We start from the raw sequence: 15,592 nt of genomic DNA, 5'->3' as shown, positions 1-15,592 counted from the left end.
AAATATGAGCTTGATTGCATGCACTCTCCCTTCACTAAAATCACATATATACTGACCTTCCCCCCGCCTCTTTGGAGCAGTTTCTTAGAGCTATCTAAAATGCTGTCTCCTGGGCTGCAGTCCTCACTTCACCCCAGATGAAACTTAACTCACAGGTCTCACGTTGTGCCTTTTTTTCAGTCGACCGTATAATGTTTAAGAGAATTGGACAGTACTGCTGAACTGAATGAATAAGCATTTTCAGAACTCTAATGAAAAACTGATGAACTCATAAAAGTGCTAACAAAAGATCAAGATGAAAAAAAAAATTAATTACATGGGACTGAGTGAACTGATGAGGATGAGTATAATTTTTGTGACTTTCTGTCTGAATTTAAAAAAAAAAAAATCCCACAAGGACTCAGAGGCAAAGAATATACAAATCAATTTTCACTGCAAAGTAAAGGAGCTGTTACAGTGGAGGATTACTGGACTGAATGTCAATATCATGACATAGTATGAGTGTGTTTCATGTTTGGTAATTGCAGTCATTGTTGCTTTTGTTGTGGTCATCCATGTACAATGCTTGGTGTCAGTCTATTTATCCCTTGTAAAAATAAAATACAGTGTGTGTGTGTGAAAAAAAAAAAAGAAAAAGAAAAAGAAAACCGTAAATTGGTTCAGCTTTTCCAAGTATGCAATTTGTCATTATATTCATTATACTAAAAGCTTTTAAATATAAAAAAAAAAAAAAAAAAAAAAGAGAATTGGACACATTCTCAGAGTTAACAACAGATTTTGGATCCTAATTTAAAACAGGTAATTGAGCAATTGATTTGGATTAGACATTTGAAGTTGAAAGGCACTCTGCTAAGTGTCAACACTAAGTACTTTGCTGACAACCTTTACCCGGAGAGAGGAAATAGACTCAAGTTCAGCAGATCCCAGAACAGGAGGGGCAAGAAGTGGCATGTGAGAGTGGAGAGGGGGCTGTGAGAGCCACGCCACCAGACATCCTGGGGCATGTGCCAGGGGGCACCACCAACCTCTATCCTCCTGGCAGCCAGGCAACCAAGGAGATCCTGGTCTGGTCTCACTGTTGTGCTAAAATATGGCCTTAAAAATAACAGCATCTAGCCGCTGTGGAAAACAGTATGACGGTGCCTCAAAAACTTAAATGTAGAATCACCACGTGATCGGCCAATCCACTTCCGGCTATAGACCAAAACTAACTGAAAGCAGAGTCTAGAAGACATATTGGTACACTCCTGTTCATAGCAACATTATGCACAATAGCCCAAAGGTGAAGCCACCCAAGCTTCCATCAGTGGATGATAGGATAAGAAAAATGTGGTGTATACCTACAGCGGAATAGTATTGACATTAAAAAAGGACATTCGGACATGTGCTATAGCATGATGAAATTTGAGGACATTATGCTAAGTGAAATAAACTAGTCACAAAAAGATAAGCACCATATGATTCTGCTTATATGAGGCACCTAGAGAAGTCAAATGCGTAGAGACAGGAAGTAAAATGCTGGTTGCCAGGGACTGTGGGAGGGGGGAAGGGGAGTTAATGTTTAATGAGTATAGAGTTTCAGTTTTGCAAGATGTAAAACGTTCTGTGATTGGATGGTTATGCTGTTTGCACAACAATGTGAATGCACTTAATGCCCTTGAACTGTACACTTAAAAATGTTTAAATGGTAAATTTTATGTTTTGTATATTTTATTCCAATTAAACATTAAATTTAAAACATCCTTGGGACTTCCCTGGTGGTGCAGTGGTTAAGAACCTGCCTGCCAATGCAGGGGACACGGGTTCGAGCCCTGGTCTGGGAAGATCCCACATGCCGCGGAGCAACTAAGACCGTGCGCTCTAGAGCCCACAAGCCACAACTACTGAGCCCGCGTGCCACAACTACTGAGCCCGCGTGCCGCAACTACTGAAGCCTGCGCACCCTGGAGCCTGTGCTCCGCAACAAGAGAAGCCACCGCAATGAGAAGCTGGTGCACCACAAGGAAGGGTAGCCACCCTCTCTCCACAACTAGAGAGAGCCCGTGTGCAGCCAAAAATAAATAAATAAATTTATTTAAAAAAAAAAAAAATATATATATATATATATACCATGGCTGGAGTAAGGAGACATGAGGAAATACAGGTGTTTCCTGCTACCTGGATGTAGTGTTCTTACGAAACCTTTAGCAAACCAAGATACTGGCCGAGGATGATCTTTTGGAAAGCAAGGGATTCCCGTAAACAGAAACATTCAGAAATCTGATAGCACTACCTATCAGAAAGAGCTTTACATCGAGATAGACTAGGAAAACAAATGGAATTACTCGACTGCAGGTGAAACAAGGTTGTGCTGTGTCATCGAGAAGCTGGTTGTTTCACGTCTCCCTAACGGGTCCCACACCTCGTATTTCAGCCAGGCTGTGCCCGGGAGGACGGAGGGTGCCCCGGAGGCCCTAGAGCAGGAGGGGCAGCAGAGAATAGGCAAGGCCCCTGACAGTGTCTCAGAGCTGGAGAAACTCCACACAAATAGAACCACGACCAGGAAAGTGCAACATTCCAGGGGAGCCGGTTGAGGAATTGGGGGAAGGAAGCAGGGCCAGGAGGCTTTGGAGCTGGGCCTCCAAGAACAGGTAACCTTTCACCTGGTGAAGCAGGTGGGGAAAGGCCTTGCAGGGGGAGGGACAGACAGTCTGAGCAAATGCCCGGAGGCTGGCGGGGAATCAGAGGCCAGGCAGCTGGGAGGCCTCCAGGCACCTGGACCAGGCCCAGGGAGGCAGGGAGCGGTGAGGAAAACAGGAGCTGGAGCAGTAGGAGGGCCTAGGGGCTGGGCTAAGGACTCTGAACTTGATCCTGTCTTAACCCCTCCTTTCCCTGACCAAGGAGGAGGCCCTGCAGCTACGTGGAGGGAGGCGCTTGGTGAGACTCTCTGCCCGCTCACAGGGAGGGGAGGGCGAGTCTGGCTATGCAGTTGGGTGGGGACAGGCTTCTCCAGGGTCCTCCCTTCTCCCACCAACAACTATTCCGGGAAGTTATGGACCAGAGGCTAACAGAGGAGGACGCCCCGTAGAGTAGTCCAGCAGGAGGGAGCAGCGTCCAGCATCCACACCCAGCTGAGGCTGCAGACGAGGGTCAGGGCCAGGCCGAGAATGGCAGAGAAGGACAGAAGGAGGAGGTCGAGGGCGCAGCCCCATTTACAAGTGTTTGGAGTCATCCAGGATCCAGCCTTTCTGCCCGAGCCCTCCTCCGCCCCCTCCTTGCCTCCTGGTCCCTGTGTTTCATGATTTCAATTGGCTGCCCTGGCTCCCGGCCTCATGCAGCTTCGAGGCAGAGGAGGAGGCAGGGGACGAGCCAGCTCTCCTCTCCCACCTGTCCCTTACAGCAGGGAGCCTCCAGGACCCCCTCTGCTGAGTTCTTCTGTGCCGTGTTAGCCAGGACTGGGTCATACAGTCACCCCTCGCCGCAGAGGGGCCCAGCAACACATACCTGATGTCCAGGCCCTGAGACGAGAGGCAGAGGGTCGAGGGGGGAGGCGGGTGGCTTTGGAGGAGGTGGAACTGCATGAGAGCAGGTGGGCAGGAAAGCATCCAAGACACAGGAACACTGTGTTGTTAAGATCAAGTCTGAGAACAAAGAACAGGAGCTGGAAATGGACCAGCCGGGGAATGAGCAGAGCAAGGGTGGCTTGGAAAGAGAAAGGAACCTACTTTCGGCATCCTTACCCTCGCCGGGGCCGCCTGTGTGTATTCTCTCCATCCACACTGTCAGTGCCTGCAGCCTCAGGCACACTCCCATAGTGGACAAGCTGTTTGTTACTCTTCCTGAGGGGGAACCCTGGGCATCGCAGAAAGAAGGTGTTCGAAAGAAAGATTCTAGGATTTGGGCTTAGGTCAGGTCATTTGGGGGAGGCTCTAAGGAAATGGGGCCTCTGTCGATTGGGTGCCGCAGAGAATGGGGGGCAGTTCACACTGAAGGTGTCTCAGGAAATCCATCTATGGAGAGGGGAGACCAGAGTGAAGATAAAGGTATAATCGGTGAAGAAGGACAGTCATGCTTTTCAGCCAAGGGAGGGAGTGTTGTGCTGGTGGCAGCACAGTGATGAGCGTTTGCTGTCTCATTTCCTGATGCTCTCAGGGTAACCCTGTCTGAGGCTGGAGTCCTGTGAGAGTCTTTACGTCCAACAGGAGAATAGCATCGCCCTATTGTGAGTGCCAGGCCAGCCTGGGATGTCAGAGGCTGTTTGTTTGTTTGTTTTCTTCTTCAATCCTTTATAAATAGTCATGTAAATAAACAGAAGGGAATATCCCCAAAGACTTTAAAACTCCTCTTGTTATTAACTTCAATTAACAATGAAATATTTCCCATTATACTCACTCTCTTTGGAGCATAGCTACCTTTTTTGACCTTTATATCTCCCTTTTTGGGTACACTTTACCTAAACTCTTCTCATTTGAATATTATTATGAACTCATGGCCTTTCATTGACTCAGCCTGGCCCAATAAAACATGATCATAGTAATCATTATCTATTATTATTATTATTATTATACGTGGTGCCCCTTCTAAACACTGCCCTGAACATCTTCGAGAGCATCCTTGCCTTTGGAGTAGCAGATATGCCGGCCTGCGGAATTCACTTCCCCTGCAAGGAGTCTTGCTTCCCTTGAGTGGACAGAAGCCCATGGGTGCCTATGTGGGCGGGCAAGATGAGGCTGGAAAATGTATCTGTTTAAGGTGACAGTTCACTCCGATTATTCTGGTTTAACCCCTGTTCTTATCCCTACCTTTCTTAGAGAGCCTTGGTTTTATAAACACGAATGTTTCTGCTACAGTGTTTCTGACAATGTTTCTGCTACAATGTTTCTGACAGTTGTAACATCAGGACACGTCAGGCTTATTTCTCGTTGACACTTGATCCAGCTGCTTCCATCGTCTTTAAGGTGGTGGGTTACTAACTACTATAAAGGGACTTTTGCTGTCCTAAAGTTAAAACAATCCAAAATAATAAGTGCATATCTTTAAAACAAATCGATTCACACAGTAGGTTCTGCTCAGCCCTTCCCAGGGAAAACCACTTTAATTTTTTGCTTCTTCTTTAGGCAGTTAATGAATGTGTTAAAATGATTTCTTACATTGGGAGAGAGAAGAGTGTGAGAGTGTGCACTGGAGACAGGAACCTGGACTTGAATTCTGGCTCTGCCACTAGCTGGGTGCTTTGAGTAAATTACTTAACCTCTCTGAGCTCCAGTTTCCTTGCTTCCAGGGTCATTGTGAGAACTAAAAGTGCGTGAATGCATACCAGGCACTTAGAATAGTGCCTGATGCAAAGTGGGGAGTCATCAAGCACAGTAGCTAATAAACATTAGGTACTCCATTTTTCTTTGTCTTGATTGAAAGTTTTTGGTATTATTTATTTACTTCCTTCCAGGAAAGATAATAATTTCACTTACTTTTATACTTCTTCTTATACCGCTCCCCACCTTCTCCTAATACCATTATATCACTAGGGCCGAACAAAGTTTCAGGAGCCCTGCAAGTCATAGACACTGGATCGTTATTAATTATTACCCATTAGTAAACACTAGTGTTCCCAACCTCACGTAACTTCCAGAGTATTCCCTTCTTATCTTTTTTTCTGTATTTGGTTTTATTGCTTCACTTCTACAACTTTGCAGATGGCTGTCTCCTGTCTGATTATCTTCTCCTTGTGCCGCAACAGGAGAGCAGGATTCTGGCTGGGCTTGGAGGCCGCTGACGGGAGATGAGTAACTTTCCTTAGCTAGCGGCCAGCAGAGCCCAGGAGACAGAGAACCTCTCTGGGTTAAGTCCACTGTGGCACTGGTGGCCGTCCCAGGGGAACCCACCAGAGAACTCGCCCCTCGCTGTTCCCTGCAGCCACTGCTCACTCATGATCAAGCCCACAGTCTGTTTTCTCTTTCCCAAGGGTGAAGCGACACCTCCTTCCAGCCTGACACAGGCGAACGAGCTGAAGGGAAGACTCTGAGACCCCAGCTGCTGCCACCATGAGCACAGTAACCTTCTGCTACTTAGGTAGTCAGCTGCCTCTTCTCTGGCTGGTTCCTACTTGTGACCTAGAATTGAGGGTGGTGCCTCCAGGCTGAGTTAACCAACAGAGGAATCAAGAACCAAGAACGGGATGGAGGGGCTTCCCTGGTGGCGCAGTGGTTGAGAATCTGCCTGCCAATGCAGGGGACACGGGTTCGAGCCCTGCTCTGGGAAGATCCCACATGCCGCGGAGCAACTAGGCCCGTGAGCCACAACTACTGAGCCTGCACGTCTGGAGCCTGTGCTCCGCAACAAGAGAGGCCGCGACAGTGAGAGGCCCGCGCACCGCGATGAAGAGTGGCCCCCACTCGCCGCAACTAGCAAAAGCCCTCGCAGAGAAACGAAGACCCAACACAGCCAAAAAATTAATTAATTAATTAATTAATTTTTAAAAAAAAAGAATGAAAGCTTAAAAGCTAGCTGGCTTTTGGAAGTATAGCTAGGATAATAAAAGGATAAATTTGAGAGCTTTAAAAAAAAAAAAAAGAACCGGATGGATAAGCATCCTCGAGCCCCCAAGAGGGGCCAAGAGGAGCTCCCCAAACCCAGGGGTCTGTCCCCACAGCCTCCTTCCCGGCCCCCCCTCAGGGAGCCAGGACCAAGATGCTCACTTCCTCACCCCCTACCCCAGAACCGCCATCCAGCAAGTGACTCAGAAGTGAGGACAGGACAGCCCATGGGGAGGGGGGACAGCAGATGGGAATCCCCGAGGCCGGGCGGGGCAGGGAGAGGAGGTCCACCAGCATCCGTGGAGGCTTCTCCTGGCCTCTCCCTTTGTCCAAGCCTCCTCCTGCTCCCAGACACTGGGGCGTTACCACAGAGGCTGTTTCCTTCAGCTCTCGCCCTGCTGCCAGCCCAGCGGCTCTGCGAGGCTCAGTGGACCCTGAACTGAGCCCCGGTCTGGCCTTTGCCACCTCCCACCTGTGTGACCTGGAGCACCTTACCTGACCTCACCTGTAAAATGAGAATAATATTTCCCCATGTTGTTTTGAGGATCTAATATAACATGTGTTCGTGGCGTGGGCCAGTGCCCGCCACACAGCAGGGCCTGCCTAAGTGTCGGTGCTGTCCCCTCTACCTGGAGTTTGTTAGTTTCAGGTTGAAACCTCCCCTCCCCCAGACTTCTCACCCCTCCCCCCCCCTACTCCCCGCAGCTCTGTCGGGGCACTTGCTTACCAGGTGTCACTGCCTCAGGCAGGTACTGGTTCTATTGATCTCAACACCCCTGCAGAGACGCAGGTGCTCAGTTATTTCCCCCACCCACCCCCATCCCATCAATGCACAGATTTAGTACTGTGGGTTGCCTCCATGTAAACCCTGGGTTCCTTTCCCCCTTAGTGAAGGGGGAAAAAGAAAAACCTAAACAATCACCACACACCCACATGAGCACCGCGTTTTCTTGAGTCTTGTTTCCTCAGGATTGCTTCTCCCCCATCACTGCATTGCTCAGCAACCAAATCACGTCCTGCCTGGAGCCGCCCACGAGAGCAAATTAGTCAAGCTGAAGGATAAGGGAGGGGAGAACAGATTAGACGCCAGGAGCCACCCCAGCAGACTCTGGGATCCTTGAGGGAGGGCTGGGCTGGTGAATTCCTGAGGATAAACTCTCCTCTGGAACAGGGTGATCTGCTGTTTATCAACAGTTCATCTTGGGTCCAATGGGGCCAGTGGGGAGCTGGGTCCCCTGGGACCAGCCTGGAGGAGAGAGAGGTGATGGGGATTGATCATAGGATCAGAGCCGGGGGTCCCACCCCTCCCCCACCTGAGGAATTGCCCTCCACTGCCCAGCCAGGAGTGTCTGTGATTAGCAGGAGGAATCCTCTCCCATGGTAGTTTTACACAATGGCATGTGGTCTGAAACTTTTTTTTTTAATAAATTTATTTATTTATTTTTAGCTGTGTTGGGTCTTCGTTTCTGTGCGAGGGCTTTCTCTAGTTGCGGCGAGCGGGGGCCACTCTTCATCGCGGTGCGCGGGCCTCTCACTATCGCGGCCTCTCTTGTTGCGGAGCACAGGCTCCAGACGCGCAGGCTCAGTAGTTGTGGCTCACGGGCCCAGTTGCTCCGCGGCATGTGGGATCTTCCCAGAGCAGGGCTCGAACCCGTGTCCCCTGCATTGGCAGGCAGATTCTCAACCACTGCGCCACCAGGGAAGCCCCTGAAACTTTTTTTTTTAATTGAGGTAACATTGGTTTATAACATGATATAAGTTTCGTGTGTACAACATTATATTTCTACTTCTGTATACACTACAGAAATTAGTTGCAAAGAAGCCCCATAGTATACTACAGAGTAGAATGAAGAAATCACAGTTTTTTAAATACAAGGAGGCTTCAAAGAATTGTCTGACGGTTGGCCTTGGATTCAACCTTTGACCTTTCTGCTTGCAGGCCTTGGGTGGTCCCTTATCCTGTCTGAGTCTCACTTTCTTCTTCTGTGATATAAGAATAATGCCTCTTTGTGTGGATATAGAGGGAAATCCATTTTACGTCAAGTCCCAGCCCACACATATATACACACTAGTCGCCAGTCTCTTACCAGCAATTCTATCACCTCCAAATTTCTGAAACACACACATGTTTTTGGTAACTCATTTGGGCGGTAATCTTGCCGTGTACTGACCTGAGACTATTTATAGTCACTACAGTCTTTTTCCCATTTAATGTGAATATTTGTTTGTTTCACTGACAAAACATGAAAACATTCATTTATCCGGTGCTTTCCAGACTCTGCTGGAAGTGGTAACTAATAAACCATATGTGCCCTGTCTTCATTCTCTTTCTAAAGGTTTAAAATTTTAGATTCCTAAAGACATCTAAATCCCAGGAGTAGATAATTAGTTCTGGAGGCTGGAAGTCCAAGATCAAGGTACTGGCTGGGTTGGTTTCTGGTGAGACCTCTCCTCCTCGCTTGCAAATCACAGCTGCCTTCTTGCTCTGTCCTATGTAGCGGGGGCAGGGGGGGGATTGGGGAGGGGGAGAGAGAGAGAGAGAGAGAATCTGGTATCTCTTCTCTTCTAATAAGGACAGGAAGCTTATTGGATTAGGGCCCCACATCTATGACCTCATTTCACAGTAATTACCTCCTTAAAGGCCCTATCTTCAAATACAGTCACCTACCTGGGGGATCAGGGCTTCAACATATGGATTCCAGGGTGGGAGAGAAATGGTTCCATCCATAACAGCAAGTAACTCCACCAACAGTACCCCAGGTGACTGCTGCTCAGGAAGATGAATTTTAACCCCTTTACACTCAATACCATTTATGTTCCACCACAAATTCTTCTAATCTTATTCCCTTTTCTTTTCATCTAGATGTTGAGAGCTTTTTTGAGGACGTCATTGGGTGTCTCTGGGACATAATGAGCAGAGAGGAACTGCTACTCCTCCTGACTGAAGTCCTGAAGAGAATTGAGACTAAGGCCGCTTTGTCCAGGTAACCTGCATGGATGCACCAGGAATGTCACCCACATCCCCCTGCCCCAGGCTCGTTTCCTCCTGGCAGACACACCTCCTCCAGGCAGGATCCTATGGTTGGGGTCGAGGATGTTCCTTCTCACGTTTCCATTGGGAATGTTTCCTCCTTGTCATTTGCTGGCAGTGAACAGCCTCAGGTTGAGAAGAGATGAAACCTGAAAGGAAGGGGCATGTTATGACCTTGGACAAGTTACTGAACTACTCTCTGCCTTAGTTTCTTCATCTGTTCAGTTTTATTGTGAGGAAACTGAGATCATGCATGCAAAGTGCTTCACATGATGGCTGACCATAGTATGTGTTCAATTAATGTTAACTTTCTTTTATTTTATTTTCAGTTTTTATGAGGTTATTTTTTAATGCTTATAGAGTACTTAAAGATAGTGTTAATGTCCCATAAGTCAATTGTTCAGGGAATCGTTTCAGTAGAATTTCAGCTTTGGGAGCTGAAGGTGGAGCTGGAGTGTCTTCCTTAAGTCTTAGGGGAGATGTGCTGTTCTTTTCTGATTTACAAAACCAGGGTAATAAATAGACTGCAAAGGCTCTTCTTTTTAGGAGGTTATTTTCAGTCTCGCTTGATTAAGCGAGATATAAGCACAAGAATTAAAAGAAAGTACAGAAGAGATGATGCTAGTTCAGGTTTCTGCAACCAGAAAAACCCGAAACCGAAGCTGAGATCCATGCAGCCCAAGTTTTCTTCAGTGGCCAAAGAATGGAGAAGTGGGAACTTAATTCACAGATCAACTTCTCACCCACATGGTGAGAGGGATTTGATTTTAAAGAGTAAAGACAGAGGGAAGAGGAGTGAGGCTAATGACAGGGAGGCAGAGCATTCATCTGCAGGGAAAGGGTCAGGCTTTCCTGGAAATGGGGTGCCACGCCCTTTTTATCATTTTTTGGTCTGCATCTTCCGGTCACGGTCATCCGTAGGTGTGTCATCTAGTAGCTAATGTAGTAAAATCAGCCTAGAATGAGGCTGAGGGTGTGGTGAGGTCAGATACCTTGCCACCTTGGTTCCAGCCGGTTCTATACGGTTTTGGTTTGTCTCTTCCTATAACTTCCTCCGTTTTTCTCCAGACCCTGTGACTCCAACAGGTTCACCTCCAAATGGAAAAGTCCTTTCTCTAGGTGAATAAAGGTGGCCATCGAGGTCCAGAGTATTCTATTTCAGGGAACCTGAGGATCCAACACTGCGCCACCACTATTTAGACAACTGCTTTGAAAAACAGTGTCTAAAGGGAATTTCCTGGTGGTTTAGTGGTTGGGATTCGGAGCTTTCACTGCTGTGGCCCAGGTTCCTAATGTTAACTCTCAAAAGCTGTGGGAAGAGACAGGAGCCAAGGGTCTGCTTCCTGTAGATGAGAACCAAGTAGGACTTCCTTTGGGACAAGTCAGAAAATCCTGACACCATCAGTTTGTGTTCCTGGGGATTCTGGCTGGAGCCCTTTTAATCTCCATCTTAGGAACTGTACCAACACTGCAGGATCCTGCTGGCCCATAAGGCAGAGAGGCTGGAGTGGAATTGGTTGGAGCTGGGTTGGATCCTGACTCTATCCTGCCCAGCTCTGGGGCTCTGAGCTTAAGAGCTGGAGTCTCAGATTTGTCAGGTGTCCAGTGGGAATAGCAATTCAATCTGATGGATTGTGGTCATAGACTTCGAGTGAACTGCAGGGTCAGAGGCGGGAAACCAAGTGCAATCATCTCATCCAAAGGCCCAGGGAGGCCTGGACCAGGGTCAGACCCAGGGGTCAGGATGGAGCAGAGGGGTCCAGGTTGGAGGACTAGTAGGAAGGCTTGGGCAGCAGAGCCAGGACTAGAGTGAGGCGAGTGGGTCCCTAGGACACAAAACGGAAGGGGCTGTGACCCTAGCAGAGGCCCTGTGAGTGGGAGAGGGGACATTTCTTCCCTCCCTGACTTGATCCCCTCATGCTGGGCGTAGAGGGCCCTGGGTGACTGTGTCCTCCACACCCTGCCTGGGACCTGGGGTTCTCCATTGCCATCTGGGACCCTCTTCCAATCTACATAGAGTAGCCCTGACCAGTGGGAAGGCCGTGTGGCTTAGTGAGACCTCCAGCATCACAATGAGTGGCTGCCAATTTTGTGTAATTTGAGGGATTCTGAGGAGACTTCACAAGTCCCCACCAAAGAGGAAAATTCTTCCTCCACCAGCTTGTGCAAATGCAGGTCTCTTCAGGCTTAGCAGTTCACATGGATGTTTCTTAAAGTCTCTTGAATCTTTGAGAGGTTCCATAAAGTTGCACATGGCCTTGGTGTGCAGGCATGTGAAGCTGTCACCAGCTAAGGTATGAGTTAGGCTGGTGACCCCTGAGAGGTCGGGGGTGCTGGATGATGGGTCAGGAATCAGTGAGGCAGGCTGGAGAGTCCAAGGAGAACCAGGGTTAATAGCATATCACCTGCTTCCCAGTCAACTGGGGCAGTGGATGGACACAGTGACCTTCAGCTGGGAAGGCCAAGGGCATCAGGCTTGAAGGAAAGCAGATGCCAGGCAAAATGATGGTTAAGGTTCCTTCTAGCTCTGATTTTGGGTTTAAAAAACCTTTAAGTACACAGAATTAGCCAATCTGCAAAGGCTGAGGGCATGGCCCCCAGGACTGTCCTTACATTTGACACCAATGGTAAATTTGGGAGATCCCCAAAGCTACCATCAGGTCTGAGAATTCCCTAGAAGGAGGCACAGAACTCCCTGAAAACTGTCACGATCCCAGTTACGGTTTATTACAGGGAAGGATGCCGGTTCCCATCAGCCACAGGGCAGAGTCTGGGCGGGTTTCACACAGGAAGCTTCCATTGTCCTCAGGACGTGTCACTGTCTTGGATTCAGTGTGTGGCAGGGCACACGGAGCACTGCCCGCCAGGGACGTTCACCCTGTTTAAAGAAATATATTCTGACACTTGTTAAAACGATAAGGAAGACTCTCTTCAGGACTATCGTGATAGGTGTGAAGACCATTGCAGCAGAGGAGACAGATGGGCTCAAGTCCGAATACAGCAAAGATGAGTGGGGATTTGTAGCCAATGATCAGAGTGAGGGGGGTGGGATGGAAAATCACTGAGAGGAGACATCGAGGGCAGGGGGATTCTTGTTGAAATTTGCTAACAGGATTCTTGCTAAAAGCAAGTAAAGGACTTATGTGTCAAAGGTGGGAGATGAGGAGTTTGATCAGATATCAAACATGATGAGATCTAAACAGTGGGAAGGCTTCTCACTAAACTGACTTGGACGAATTTTTGCTGAGACTGGGCAATACAGGCCATCAAGGACAGGACACCAAAGGCGGAGGTTGAGGCCTATTGGAGAAGAGGGCTCAGAAGAGCCTGACTAAAACTTGACCAAGGAGAGAACCTTTTTCAACAGGACCCTCAGTGTATGGAGTTTTATTTGGGCTCAGTCACGTGCTGCCCGCACAGCTGACCTGTTGTCTCCTGCCCTCCCGGAGGTCAGACTAATGCCCTAGTGTCCAGCTCCTCCAGAGGTCAGATGTGCTACCACGTGACCCAGAGGCCCCATCACATGTCACCCTGTTAGACTGTCCAGTGGCCAAAGGCCCAGGCAGACGAGGACACTCGTATCAGCCAGAATATTCTAGGGGCTTAGGGACCCCTTCCCAGTAGCCAAGGGCAAAGGGCAGGTTGATTCCTCACTACACACTCAGGTTCTCTGAATGAAGGTTTTTCTGCTCCAATCCCACTTCTCTGTGTTTATCTGTGGAGTTCCCACTCTACCTACTCTTTGGAAGTGATTGTGTTGACCTGCCTCTGAGGCGTCTTTATCAAATAGCATTTTTTTTTTTTTTTTGGCCATGCCACGTAGCTTGTGGGATCCTACTTCCCCAACCAGGGATCGAACCTGTGCCCCCCTGCAGTGGGAGCACAGAGTCCTAACCACTGGACCACCAGGGAATCCCCTCAAATACCTATCTTAAGTTAAAAGTATCCTAAGATGACTTTTGCTTATTTATTCCATGATTGAATAAGTATATGGAGTATCTACAAGATACAAAAACATGTGTTTAATGTTGAAAGAGAGAAATTTACATTTGTGAAATTCTTTTCTATTTGATTTATAACAAAATCTCTGTGATTTACAGAATAGATCTTGTTGAGCCTATTTTATGGACAAGCAAACTGTCTTTCTAATCCCTTGACCTTCATTGTTACAGGGAAGACTCAGATGCACTGCATCAATATCTGAGTGAGCTGAAAACAGACTTGGCCGTGGAGCACCAAGTCACGCTCCAAAAAGACCAGCTGGACAGGAAGGGGTTTTTGAACAGGTTTCCTCGGGTAAAATGGGAGCTAGAGGAGCTCATAGGAAAGCTCCACGCACTCACAGACAAGGTTGACAAGGTCCACAGGGACCGCACCATCTCCAACATTGTGGCCAACTCCACTGGCGCTGTGTCTGGTGTCCTGACCATACTTGGCCTGGCTTTGGCACCCATGACAGCGGGGGCGAGTCTGGCACTCTCGGCCACTGGGTTAGGGCTGGGAGCAGCAGCTGCTGTGACCAGTGTGTCCACAGCATCGTGGAACTCGTCAGCACATTGTCAGCAAAACCCGAAGTCAGTCGCCTGATGTCAACTGGCGCTCCTGGAGGTACTTAAGATCAGCCCCCAAACTGTTAGCACAACAAAGAAATTCACAGAAGCCGTGCAACGCATTGAAATGAATATCCGTGCCATGGAGACGGTCAAAAGCAACCCTGGCTTAGCAGCGGATGCAAACGTCTTCATCAGCAGAGGAATAATCTCAGTCCAAAGCAGCCAGCAGGAAGAGGTTACTTTCAAAAGCAAGGCTCTGGCAATGACCAAAGGAGCCCGGATTGTGGGTGTGGCCACCTCAGGTGTCTCCCTTCTGATGGATGTGGCCTTCCTGGTGAAAGAGGCAAAGCACTTGTATGAGGGGGCAAAGACGGAGTCGGCTGAAAGGCTGAGGCAGCTGGCCCGGGAGCTGGAGAAGAAGTTGGAGGTGCTCACCCGGATCTATGAGAGTCTGCAGTAGGGCCTGACTCAGCCGCTCCCCAAGCTGTGCAGGGACCAGGGACACTTGCGGGGGCCAAGGCACGGAGGCACCTTGTTAGAGGGAAAAGGAGGGTGAGATAACATAGATGTAGCTACGTGTTAGGAATTTGGCATTTCTGTAGCTGAGCACAGCAGGGGAGGGATGAATGCAGGTGGCAGATGGGGGAGAGAGAAGGAAGGAGCGTGGAGCCTGGATGAAGGGAGGGGCCTAGAGAGTGAGGGGAGGAGAGAAGCCACTTATTTTGGACTAAAGAAGACACTGGGGGGGCAGTGTCTGGGGGCAGAATAAAGGGAGAGGCAGGGGGAACTAGCAACAAGAGGCCAGGAATATGAAAGGGTTGAACACGGGAAAAAGCCAAAGAGTTAAGATTGTTGGGATCCAGGAGAGGTAGCAGGGGCTCCTCTCTCACCCCTCCCCAGGGTTTGATGTCTCTGGTGGTGGTCTCTAGCCCTACTTTTCCAGTATCAACTCACCTTTGATTCCAGCAGGTTTATCTTAATTAGGCAGTGATTTCTTCTTGTTTGTTTTTTTAATGAATCATAGTTGATTTATACTATTGAGTGGGTTTCCAGTGTACAGCAAAGTGTTTCGGTTATACCTGTAGCTCCCTGTGCTCTACAGTAAATCCTTGTTGTTTATCTATTTTTTGTATGCTAGTGTGCATCTGCTAATCCCATACTCCTAATTTGTCCCTCCCCCACCTTTCCCCTTTTATAATCATAAGTTTGTTTTCTGTGTCTGTGAGTCTGTTTCTGTTTCGTAAGTAAGTTCATTTGTACTATTTTTTAGATTCTACATATAAGTGGTATCATATATTTGTCTTTGTCTTTCTCTTTCTGACTTACTTCACTTAGTATGATAATTTCTAGGTCCATCCAAGCTGCCCCAAATGGCATTATTTTATTCTTTTTATGGCTGGGTAATATTCCATTGTGTGTGTGTGTGTGTGTGTGTGTGTAGGCGAAGGTTTTGAAGAAACCCGCACAAAACTAATCACAAAAATAATACTTAAAAT

General features: G+C 48.2%; 1 pseudogene; it reads left to right on the top strand.

Moving 5' to 3' along the window:
- Nucleotides 1–2,882: 2,882 nt before the first annotated feature.
- On the top strand, nucleotides 2,883–15,289 carry LOC137775069 (apolipoprotein L2-like; annotated as a pseudogene).
- The last annotated feature ends 303 nt before the right edge of the window (nucleotides 15,290–15,592 follow it).

The sequence above is a fragment of the Eschrichtius robustus genome, chromosome 13 (assembly GCF_028021215.1).
Source record: "Eschrichtius robustus isolate mEscRob2 chromosome 13, mEscRob2.pri, whole genome shotgun sequence".
Classification (NCBI taxonomy): Eukaryota; Metazoa; Chordata; class Mammalia; order Artiodactyla; family Eschrichtiidae; genus Eschrichtius; species Eschrichtius robustus.
The sequence above is the reverse complement of the archived record's forward strand: the minus strand, read 5'-3'. Positions and strand labels throughout refer to the sequence as shown.